Source organism: Vicugna pacos, chromosome 10 (genome assembly GCF_048564905.1).
Source record: "Vicugna pacos chromosome 10, VicPac4, whole genome shotgun sequence".
In the NCBI taxonomy this organism is placed as follows: Eukaryota; Metazoa; Chordata; class Mammalia; order Artiodactyla; family Camelidae; genus Vicugna; species Vicugna pacos.
This window is the reverse complement of record NC_132996.1, coordinates 51,883,251-51,895,674: the sequence shown is the minus strand read 5'-3', so window position 1 is coordinate 51,895,674 and position 12,424 is coordinate 51,883,251. Positions and strand designations below refer to the sequence as shown.

Sequence of the window (12,424 nt, the reverse complement as noted above, 5' to 3'; positions counted from 1 at the left end):
TAATGCCATCGAGCTGTACATTAGAAATGGTTAAGATGGTGAGATGGATGTTATGCATTTTTACTGCAATAAAAATTTTTCAAAAATTAAAGCTTGATAATATAAAGTGCTAGGTAGTACAAAGTGAATTAGGCACTCACCCCCACCCCATAGACAGTTGATGGGACTTGGAATGGGCTTGTGTGTGTGTGTGTGTGTGTGTGTGTAAGTTGATTTGGCAGTATCTATCAAAATGAAAGGCAGAGGAGGGAGAAGGGTCAGAGGAGCATTATCAGGGAGAAGGTCTGTGGGACCTAAAAGAAGGGCCATTGTGTAATAGGACCAGGTGGGACCCCAAGAACAGGAGTAGAGGCAGTGTCCAAGGACTGTCCAGCCTCTGCCCAGCTTAGGTGCCATTTGCAGCCAACTTTCTCCCTCTTTTACTAGAATTTAATTACTGAGACTTCCCAGTAGTTACAGAGAACCTCTGAAGCATACTGCAGAGGCTAGAAGAACTGAGAAACAGACCCCTTGCACTTGCTTGGCCCTCTACATGGAGAAATCCCCAGCCCTGCCTATCTGAATTCTACCCATTCACTGGGGAAACATCTCAAGACCTAAGAATCCTTTCCTCACTTCTCAGTCCACAGAACAATGATTATTTTTGTTAATATCTTTTGAGATCTGGCAATTGTTTGTATTGAATTTCACATCTTAATTCAACAAATATGTACTAAGCGTATCTGGTCCAGACCAAGGGAGTCAAAGATGATGAAAGGGTAGCAGCCTCCATGGAATATACAATCCAGTGAGGGAGGCAAATGAGCATTCTCTAAAGCTAAATATCCTACTGTTATCAGGCAGATACAAAGCATCTTGGAGACTCAAAAGGAAAGAGAGTCCTTCTGATTGAGAGGATGAGTTGGTGCTTTTGGATCTGGACTTTGAAGAATGCAAAAGATTTTAACAAGTCAAGTCTAGGGGAGAACATTCTAGGTAAAGACAAAAATAAGTGAAGGCACCAAAGTGGGAATGTGTGGGAACTCTTAGAACAGGTAAGGTTTTCTCTATGGCTTGAGATAAAGCTGGAAAGGTGGATGTATCAGTTAGGGTTCTTTGAGTTGCAAGTCACCAAAGTATGTTTTAATGTATCTCATACATTGTAGGTGAAAGCAGGGGAACTCCAGAAGCATTTTGACCAAGGATCCGTGCTGTTTCTCTGTTCTTCTCCTGGTTCTCCACTGCTCTGTGCTGACACTGCCCTCGTGGCAGTCATCCTCATGATGCCTCATGATCACAAGATGGCTGCCGGCAACATCCAGGGCATAGGTTGTTCATGTTGAAAGGGAGAGAATAAAAAAAAAAAGTTTTCTTTCCAAGAAGCCCCAAGCAAATCTCTCCTCAGATCCCACTGATATGAAGGACTATCCAATCCTGAGCCACTCAATCACAGGGGAACTAGTATGGATGGTATAAAATAATTGCATAATCAACATGCAAGGTAGAAAGTCAACAACAGTGACTCCTGGCAGGCTTGGACCAGACTGTGGAAAGTCTTAAGTCTCAGCCTCAGGAATCTGTACGTAAAATAAAAGGCATGGGGGAGCTATTGATTTTTTTCCAGCAGGAGAACAGAGAGAACCAAGTTCAGCACATAATTACTTGGGTGTGGTGATCAGAAATATCCAAGCAGAGGAGAGTGGATGTGGAAGAACCACGTACCTACTGCCACCACATCTGCTTCTCCCCACATCAAAAATGGCTTCCAGGAGAGGCTCCCATAAATGACTGATGAGATATGAGACCAGTGGGAATGGAAAAGAGAGTCTGGATGGAAGAAACATTCCAGGCAGAACTGACAGGAAGACAGTAGATGGGGAAAGAAAACTCAAAGGGATTTGAGATAAAGTTATCATAAGTCAGAGGCATGACTAATAGTAATATTAATAACAACATGATGCTAATAGTAAAGTAAGAATAATTAATAGTAAAGAGTCACATATATTGAGCAGTTAATATTTCCCAAGGTACTTAGTTAATATTTACTGAGATACTTACTGTTGTTCTGATACATATGTATGCATTCATTTACTCCTTACAATAATCCTATCATTAGCCCCATTTTGTAGAGGAAGAAACTGAGGAACGTAGTGGTAAAAGTAAACAATTCAAGGTCATGTAACTGGTAAGCAGGTAATTTAGGGTCAAACCCAGGCTATCTGACTCAGGACCCTATTCTTTCAGTCATTAAAACAATAGCTAATATTTATTAAGTGCCTATCATGTGACAGTACTCTACATAGTCTCTTTAATCCTTAAGAGTCAACCTATAAAATGGGTGGTATTACCTCTGTTTCATAGATGAGGAAGCTGGGGCACAGAAAGGGTAAGGGACTTGCCCAGAGCAACCCAGCTAGTAAATGGCAGAGGTGGGATTCAAATTGCAGCAGGCGTAGTTCTGAAAAACCAGCTCTTTCCATGATGCTGTGAAAAAGACAAATGCATCCTAGGATCACGGGATCTACATTCCTGGTATCGTCAACTAATTTCTAGCTTAGGGACCAAGCCTCATACATTTGGGGTAACCCCTCGGTGAGTCCAGGACCTGGCACATAGATGCCCGAAATCAAGAAAATTATGAAGTCTCTGGGAAACTCTGCATACAAAGAAAAAGCTGAAATGACAGTAGGAGGATCCTGACCAACAGAGGCATGAAGTTCAAGGAGGTGGAAGGGCGGGATGCTAAAGAGAGCAAGCTGGGGTCAGATAGTCCTGAGTCCAGTTGCATTAGCTGGGGAGCCTTGGGCAAATGGCTTCGTCTCTGAACTTCAACGTCCTCATCTGTAAAAGGGAGACAATAGTAGCGGGACCTCACTCTGGGCAGCTGTCTAGCGAGGACTCCCCATCATAAGAGGAAGCAAGTGAACATCTGGCTCATTGCCTGGCACGCAGCAGACGCTCATTACATGGCAGCGATGTTGCTAAGATTGTTATTATTTCTACAAGAGAACGTGGAAGGCCAACAGTCCATGCCTCAGGGAGAAGGATTCTTAGGCTTCTATTTCACAATGTTCCTGCCCCTTTGAAGCCTCCACACGGCAGCTGCCTTGGCCTCCAAGTATCACGGCAGGATCTCTTCAAACCCACCGACAAAAGCCAGCTGCTGCTCCAGGAGCAAAGCAGGAAAGAGGGGTGGGGGTGGGGGCTAGGAGAGAGGAGGTGGAGAAGGCCTGCCCACCCAAGGAGCCTTCTGCCAGGCCCTTCCCAGATCCTGCCAGCTCTGCAGTATGGCCCCAGCACTGGCTGAAGCTGCGCTTCCTGCCCCATCACGTGGTTTGTATTTCACAATGTAACCAGCAGCTGTTGGCTGCTGGTTCCGGCTATTAATACCATGACTGAAACGTGGTGGAGCTCTGAGGTCAGTGCTGGCCCTGGAGCAGCTGCTTCCCTCTCCGCATGGGTGGGGGGTGAGAAGATGGAGAGAACCCAGCCCTGGGGAGCCCTGGGAACCACAGCACAGGGCACTGGCTACCCCGGAGGAGCCGTTAGCTCTACCAGACTGAGCGCCCCCAGCCTGGCTAGCCTAGACCCAGACTCTGGCTTACTCACCAGGAAGAAGCAACTTCCCCTCAGCACCCAACGCTCCCAGAGGCTTGTGGAATCCCGTGAGTCTATAAGTGCTTAGTCATGGAACATTAGAGCTGGCAAAGCCCTTAATCCAACCATCCCGTTTTATAGGCAAAGAAACTGAGGCCTAGAGGGGTGAGGTGACTAGTCTAAGATGGCCCCATGAGTCAGGGAAGGGCTGGGGCAGGAATGCTGGCTGCACACAGCGAGCCTGGGGCTTTTCCATTACTCAAAACCACAGAGCCCACCCCAGAACTCTTACGTAAAAAGGGCTGGATCCTGGGATCCATGTGGGACCCGTGACCCTGATCCAAGTTCCACACACCTTTAAACGAGAACTTGCTGAGAACAGATGGTGGGCAAAAGTATTGGCAAAGAAAAATGTAGTTTTACATAGAAATGTGCTCGCCTGACAATGTGAAATAAAGAAGAAACAGATTCCCCAGGCAGAAAGCATCATACAGTCCCATCTGGCTAAGGACACGTGCACACGCGTGTGCACAAGCAGAAGAAAGACTGGAAAGAAAGGGAAATCAAACCCACTTTCGAGAGGATGGGCTACAGACTTGTCTCTTGGTCTGCCTTTTCCATATTTTCTAAAATTTCTTCTTTGGGAGTGTTTGTGCTTGAAAGAGCAATATTAAAAGGATGCAGAATAAACAGGCAAGTGCCCGGTCCCCAGTCACCGTCCCTCAGTCGGGCTTGGGCGGGGCTTGGGCGGGGCTTGCGGAAGATCCCAGAACAGGCCGCACCCATTGCACAAGGCGGGGGCGTTGTCCTCTCTGGTGAAGCCTCTGCAAGCTTGGGCTTGAGGACCGCAGCCACAGGCGTTGCTGCCGTCTGGAGCCCGCAGCTTGGGCTCAGGGTTCTCCAGCGCGCACCAGGGAGGAAGGGCCAGGCGCCAGTCCCCGGCCTCCCAGCTGGCTCAGCTGCGTGTGTGCCCGAGGCCTGCCATGTGGAGAGTGGGCAAGAGCCAGACAGAGGCCGGGTGGCCCTCTTAGGAGCTCTGCCGGCCACACCCTCCAGGAAAGCGCCTGGCCCAGTTTTGTTTCTCAGACACGCGCATCTCATTCCCGTTTTGCTGTCACGTACCCATTATGATGCCAATGTCCCCAAGACCAAGCTGCCTTTCTGGGTTAGCCCTTAAGGGCTGCCTGCCAAGGGGACCTCCCAATCTCCTCGCTGAGCACAGCCCAGGGAATGGCAGGTCTTGTCCCCAGGGCCACAGAGCCCAGAGGTGGTTTTGTTTAGACAGAACACTGTCCCATGCCATATACCAAGTCAGAACTGCGGCGCCCGCCCAGTGCCGGGGCTGGGCCCCCTGCTTCCTGGATATCGGCTAATCCACGTCTCGCCAAAGGGCCCAGGTACCACAGGAAGTGTCATCATACACTGAAGGGGCACTTTCATTAGGACAGCTTCTCTTGTCTCATAAAGGGTGGGTCTCACTATGTCTTCATAAGGTGGTAACAAATGCAGAGGGAACCCAAACAACCAGGTGCGAGGGCTGCACGGAGCAAACACGCGGGGCGGAGGAGCTGAGTCCCGGCTCTGCTCGCCACTAGCCCATCTCTGGGCCCGGTTATGGGACCTCCCGGAGCTTCACCTTCCTCTCGTGTAACATGCACCTCAGCGGTGCTGGCAGGATTAATTCACTCTAAACCTCTACCTCTGAGGTTAGCACACTTCCACCCTCGGGTACCTGGGGTCCTGCTTGTTTTTGTGTGGCCCTCGAGCCAAGAATAGTTTTTACATTTTCAAATTGCTGGAAAAATAGAATAAAAAGAAGAGTAGTAGTTCGCCATAGATGAACATTCTATGAAATTCAAACTTCAGTGTCCGTAAATAAAGTTTTATGAGAACACAACCATGCAGTCATATTTATGTATTTCCTGTGGCTGCTTTTGGGCGGTAGCAGCAGAGCTGAGAGGTTGCAGCAGAGACCAGATGGCCCACAAAGACTAGAGGATTTACTATCTGGCCCTAAACAGAAAAAGGTTTGCCAACCCCTGATTTGGACAGTCTGGTCCATGGCAGAATGTTAACAAGCATTCCCCTCCCTTCTCATCATCTTTTTGATCCTCTCCACCAGGTACCTTTGGTCCTGTCCCAAAGACAGGGAGCATCACTGTTTTGGGAGGTTGATGAAGGAGGGGGACCCTCCCCACTGTGGATCATCAGGCTCAGAGTCGGAAAATCAAGTTACAGAGATTGGATCTTCATTCTGCCATCACTGGCTGTGTGACCTGGGGAAAGGTGCCCCACCTCTCTGAGCCTCGGTTTCCCTTACCTATAAAATGGAATAATGATAACAGCTCCTGTTTCCATTACCGCTTGCCACGTGCCAGACAACGCTGGGTGATGTCAGTCACATCGGTCACTTATTTAATCCTACCAGTTCTACAAGGAGGTCCTCTCATCACCCCATTTATGGGCAAGAAGAGCTGAGGCAATGGGAGGTTAGGTGAGTTGTCCGGGTTTCATCGGCAGTGAGATTCAGACAGCCTGTGTGGGAGTCAAACAGCTGCATCACTTGGGTGCTTCAACAACTATTATAGAGCCCTGCGGGCCGCCCAGCCCTCCTGGGAGATTCAACTGAGATAAGGAAGCTCGAATGCTTTTTGTGACAAGTTCTCAAATGACATAAGCTCTTTTTATCTTGAAAGAAGAGGAAGGGATAAGTTTCCCAATCTCTCACTGATGGCGGCATTTCAGAGAGTGTAGCAGCACGAGAACGGAGAACTTGCTGGGTGACAGCAAGTCCTGCCAGGGTGGTTCTGTTCCTAGCTTGGCTGGAGGAGGGGGAGACAACCCCCTCTGCTCCCCAGGTCAGACACTGTCTGACTGAGACCTTCCCAGCCCACCCTGGAGTGACAAACAGGAGTCACCTTTCTCCTCGGGTGGTGGGGAAGCCTTGGCACCTTGGCCACTTGGCTTGTGTCTCCATGCCAAGATCCCATCTTGGCAGGGATCACAGAGGAACAGTGTCAGTTCCTCAGGCTTGAGCACAGGACCTGCTGCTCTGCATTCTCCTGTTACTGAAGGCAAGTTCATACCCCCGTCACACCATGAGGCCATACTGAAGCATCCAAGTTTGAAGCAGAGAAGGGTTTATTGCAGGGCCGAGCAAGGAGGACCAGGGTGGCTCATGCCCAAGAAAACCCCGAACTCCCCGCAGGGTTTCAGCAAAGCATATTTAAAGGCCAGGTAAGGGAGCAGGTCTCAGGGTACGGGATCAGCTTGTGTACAATTCTCTGATTGGCTGATGTGGAGGGAACAAGGTGGTCAAAACTATCAACCCCTAGGTGCCAGAAGGTCTGGGGGCCGTGTGCTCTTGATCATCAAGTAGTTAATTTCTGTCCCTTGGTGATGGTTTTAAGTATCTGAAGAACTCAGGAAATATACATGAGATACTATTATCTGGGTACTTCAGAGAGGAGCTGCAGCAGAGGACATGGGGGAGGGCCCTGCTCGGTTATACTGCCAGGCGGATGAGGACGCACCTTTTCTGTGGAAGTCTCCCCCAGCCCTCCCTCCTGTCCGGCCCTCAGCCCCCCCCTGCACCTCTTACTCCCACGTGAGCATTTGGACAAGGATTGAGTGGTAACGGCTGGGCAGGCTGTGTCTTGCCTTTTTGTCTAGCTGATCCTCTTGTGTGGCTGGGAGGGTGGGGAGCTGGCACTAAAGATGCAGCCAGTGTGGTAAAGGGTTAATAGCTCGATCACCACAGTTGAAATTCCTCCACCACTGCCTGCCTGTGGGACCTTGAGCAAGTTACTTGACCTTTCTGTGCCTCTGTTTCCTAATGAGCAAAATGGAGAGCGCACACACCTTGCAGGCTGGTTGTGAGGGTTCAGCGAGCCTTTAATAGTGCCTGGCATGGATCAAGTGCTCAGCAAACATGGACTATGATCATTTCTCTCCCTCTCAGCAACTGCTTCAGCTTCAGGTACCTCAAGAGTGTGAGAGAAGCTTTGAGAGATGCTTGCGTTACATTCTGCACCAGAATATGTCCTTAATTCACCTGATGTGTGTTGAGAGCCTGCTGAGTGCCAGGCACTGTTTAGACCTGGAGAATGCAAGGGGCTCACAGTCTAGGAGGCAGGGGGGCGGGGGGTGAGAAGGAAGGTGGGCAAACAGACATGTACCCTGCAGAGGAAGGTTGATGCTTTGACACCTGTGGGCCCTGGCGAGGGATCTTCTAACATCGACGAGATGAGCGTGTGATGGTGGAGGGGACAGAGGGCAGGGAAGACCTGCCAAAGGAAATACACTGGAACTGAGTTGTAAGTCACATGTAGGCCTCGCAGGAGCAGGGATAGCATTTGTAGGCAGTGGGAACGGTGGTGAGAGTCACGGCTCAGCACATTTTGTCCACACAGCCTCCTTCACAAGCCTCCACGGAGACCCAGCTTGGTGCCCAGGCTCAGTGCCCAGGCGTGGTCCATGGGACAAGCCCGAAAGTTCCTCCTAGCATCTAATATTGAGGCCCTGGCTGCCAGGACTCGACAGGAAGGAGAAACAGCCAGAGCCACCGCTGGGAGGGTGGGGAGGAAAAGCGAAAGTCTTAGGGGAAGGCCAGGGCCGCTCCTTCCCAAGGCTGGTTCAGAGCTGCTCCACCCTGAACCCAGTCAACACGCTGCTGATGGCCAAGGAGGCCCCGCAGGAATTGAGAGCAGGGAGGGATGGAAATCGGGCCAACAGAAGACAGCCCAAGCCCCTGACGGAGGGGAACGAAGCAGCTGGGCCTGACTGTTAGAAGACAGAGAACTTGTCCAGGGAGGTGGCAGCCTAGCCGGCCGAGGACGGGGACGCCTTCCCAAAGCCTCTGACTGTGGGAAGAGTGAGCGCCGTCTCCCCTGCAAGGACCAGGGCAGTGGGCACCCATCAGCCCGCCTGGTGGATGCCGCTTCTGACCGCTCTGATGCCTGCGGCCCCACCTCGCCCTCCTCCTCCGACCTGCCCCTTCCCCCCGGCTAGGCTCTCTTCTCAGTCCTGCTCAGCACAGGCAGCTCGTGGGTATCCACCCCGGGGCAGGGCCTGGCCCTGGACAGGAGAGAAGCAGAAGCCCTGCATCTCAGCCCAGCGTTTGCCCCTAACCTGCAGCGTGGCCCTGGGCCGTCTCCATCCTTCTGCTTCCTTACCCTTATAATGAGACCACACGCTTGCTTTCCCTTCAAGCTTGCTGGGAGGGATTAATACGACATGAAAAAACACTGAATTGCTTCAAGTGGGAATGGTTGTGTTTTTGATGTCTTCACTGAATGCAGTGTCTCGGAGCAGGGGGAGTCCGTCCGGTTCCCTGTTGCATCTGACACCGAGCACGCCCATGGTGCTCGCAGGTGGTTCTGCCCAGAAAGGGGAGGAATGGGGGAGGGGATTTCAGGCTTCAGTGAGTCCCCCTTACCTGCCCCAGCGTTGTGATCACCTGCAACTTCTGGAGTGGGAAGAGCTGGAAACAAACAAGCAAGCAAGCAAGCAAGCAAGCAAGCTAACCGCGCGGGCTACAGCACAGGACGGGGCGCCTGCTCCCGCCCCCTGCCCTGGCCCCTGGGACAGATTGTTGGAAGCCTCTTCACAGTAGCCACTTCAGCTTCTTCCCGATGAACAAGTGAGTTTAGCCTGGGTGGGCAAGACTTTGAGCCAAAAGCTACGTTTCTCACCACCCTTGCTTCTAGAGTAGCCATGAGACAGAGCTGTGGCCAAAAAGATAAGAAGGCATTGGATTGAAATTCTGGAAAGCCTCCAACAGGTTCACCTGGCATTGTGCCACTGTTCTTCCCCTCTTCTGCCTGGAATGCAGAATTGGTGCTTAGACCTTTAAAAGCCATTTTGCAACCATGAGGACACAATCCATATGCTAAGAATGAGCAAAGGTCCTGATGACATCTTTGAGCTGCCTAGACCTCCTACTTCTGGAAATATGAAGTTCTTAGTTGTTAAAACCACCGTTTTCTCCCCCTCCCTGGGAAGAGGTTAGGGTGAGGAGATGGAATCTGCTATCTTGCAGTCAAGCGCAGTTTGACTTACTTCCAGAGACCAGGTCAGTACCACCTTGGGCATCCTCCAAGACCCCACAAAGGACTTACCACACTGCACTATGAGAGTCACTTGCTCTCACACAATCCCCACCAGACGCAAGCTCAGGGAAGGCAGGGTCTGCACACTGTGTTGATCACCAGTGCATCCACAGGGCATGACAGTTTCTGGCAAACATTAGCTTCCTATATGCTTTTCTTGAATCAGTGAAGGGAAGAACACTTTAAGTTCTAACTCCAGGAGACGTAGGTAACTTGCCTTAGACCTAGGAACCATCTCATCTCAGGCCAATTTTGAAACCTCTGTTGACATATTTTTGAAAAAGTCAGCTTTTAGAATGGCTTGCTTAAAATACACAAAGCTTTGTAAATAACTCTCCCAGCCTCCCACAGAACCACTGCCTTTTCCTAACCACCCACAGCCCATCATGACTGCCCTCAGCTTGCCACTACATGACCCAGAAGGCAACTCACGCAAACCCTCCGGCCGATTCTGATGCCAAGTGATTATCCTGGCTGAGAAACGGCACATCCCACAGCATATGGAGAGCCTCATTGAATATACACAATTGTGTATGGGGAAACATTTACAGACATCGTTGTCAGGTTGTCTTCCTATCCTAAACATCTGTTATTTTTAGACTTGTAAAATTACTTTCTCCAAGACTTCCGGAAGGTTCTAACAGTCTCCTCCTCCTCTTTCCTTTACTGTGACTTTCTCCTCAAAACCTGCTATTTTCAGTGTTTCCTCAAAACATTCACACTTTTTCTGTATCCAAGTTATCCAACTTGGAAATCCAAGTATATAATTTCTTTGCCTTCTTTTGGAAAAGCATGGGAAGTCCATACATTACTAACGAGAATGCAAAGTTCATATGTTTCCTAAAAACTTGCAGTTTATTTGTGCATGAGTGATGACAGTCCCTTGAAGAAAATCACAGATGAGGCGGCAAGACTATCTGCTAAAGCCCCCTCGATCTCTTTCTAGGTTCACACCCTCCCACGAAGTTTGGCGGGGCCATACAACCTGGGATCCTTGCTCTCCTTCCTAGCCCACTGACATAGCAAAGAGATTTAGATCCTGGGCAGTCAAACAAAATGATAGATATCAGCTAATTCAGGAAATTAAACACTACACAATTTTCATTTCCTTAAAAAAAAAAAAACTCCTCCTCTGGTATTTCCATGTCATGCAGAGAATTGTAAAAAAATAAGACATTTGCATGCTAGCTCTGAAAGAAAGCATGTGTTTCCTTGGCATGAACAGTGCTTCCTCAAAGTCTCTGGATCTCAAGGAGCCATAAAATTGATTCTGTGAACATTTCAATAAGGAGCAAATATGTGCGTGGTGGGTGGCTATAGCAACACTAGACCTTGTCTAGACCAGCTGTCTGGATTTTAGCTCATTATATGTTCACCTCTGGAGACTCTTTCTATCTGTTAGAGTTTTGGCACAAAACAGATGGCTACTTCAAAGGATGACTGAAGGGAGTTCAAGGAAGGGCTATTTACCGAAGTGCAGTCCTCATTATTGGAAACAAACAAGGGATAATGAAGCACCCTGGGGCTAGTAAGGGCAGGGAGCTGTTGTTGTGATGATTGGGTCTGAAGGGACAAAGGAAAGAAGTAGCCCCGGGGTCCTGTAGCTGTGAGAGAGCGAGGAGACGCTGGTGACACACTCTACCCTAGACCCTCTGTCCACCTGACTCTGGTACCGTGTGGTGGACAGTTCCATGCTTTTTACCCACATCAAGGTCCCACATCAAGGACAAAGAGAGACTGTTCAAGGAATTCCTCTACTTTGTTGCTTGGAGCTTTCTCCAAGGTTGCAGGAGGCCACTTAGTCAACACAGGTACAACACAGAAATTCACAGAGTTTGTATTTGCAGAAGCAACATCAATCAATGTGACTAGGAGTCAGTGGATAAGTGGCCAAACCTCTCAATCTCCGTGGAATCCTTCTGGGGCACATACCAACAGTGCCTCAGAGAGTCCTCAAAGTGGCTGAACCCCATTGCCCAGGGCAATAACCAGGTTATTAATAAACACTTCATTATTCCTTCTGCTTCCTGGGATCAATTCCCAAGTAAACTCCCAATACTCAAGCTCTTTTCTCAGGTACTGCTTTCAAGGGAATGCAAACTAAAACACAGAAAGCCAATCGTGGGCAGAGAAACACAATCACTGTCAATCTGAGACTTGACGTGGCAGGGACTAGAGGGATAAATAACACTGCCTATGTCCTTCCAGCCCTATGATGTCCTGCCAGGACTCTCAGAAGCCAGAGGTAAGAAAACCCAGTTGATAAGGTCTGTAAAGATCAAGGCACAGAGAAGACAGATGGAGGAGAACAGAGTGGATCAGGATAGGCAAATAGAAACTATTCATTTCCGTCCACCCCTTTTGTCCCTCAGCAGTTTCAAAGCCCCTCAACTATGGTGTCATTTCAGGATGATATTCTGTCACACCATTACCTGAAGTCTAACACTTCAGTTACCACCAGAGCTATTCTTATAAAGTAGTGCGGAGAACAGAGGCAAAGGAATAATGAACATAAAATATGGCTTCTACAGACCCCACACCTATCCCTAGACATTAGACTTAAGGTAGTGACCAGAGTTTCCTTCTTCTGCCATCCATTCTTTTCTTCCCAGACCTTCGGCCAGCACCCTGGTTGGGTGAGATCCTTTACCTGTTGCAACCCAAACCGTCATTCCCACCAGATCTAAGTCCTGGATGCCATCATTTTGCAATGATCAGGACAGAAAGGCCAAGAGTAC

General features: G+C 49.4%; 2 long non-coding RNA genes across 3 annotated transcripts; one reads left to right on the top strand and one right to left on the bottom strand.

The window, feature by feature from the left end:
• Nucleotides 1–1,100: 1,100 nt before the first annotated feature.
• On the bottom strand, nucleotides 1,101–4,601 carry LOC140699009 (uncharacterized). Its single transcript, XR_012077035.1, has 2 exons — nucleotides 4,359–4,601; nucleotides 1,101–1,284 (listed from the first exon to the last, which is right to left on the bottom strand). It is a non-coding gene; the product is annotated as an uncharacterized lncRNA (long non-coding RNA).
• Nucleotides 4,602–4,734: 133 nt separating this feature from the next.
• Nucleotides 4,735–5,920, top strand: LOC140699008 (uncharacterized). 2 transcript variants are annotated; one of them, XR_012077033.1, is made up of 2 exons: nucleotides 4,735–5,044; nucleotides 5,699–5,920. It is a non-coding gene; the product is annotated as an uncharacterized lncRNA (long non-coding RNA). The 2 variants fall into 2 exon arrangements; XR_012077034.1 differs by lacking the exon at nucleotides 4,735–5,044 and adding an exon at nucleotides 5,119–5,282.
• The last annotated feature ends 6,504 nt before the right edge of the window (nucleotides 5,921–12,424 follow it).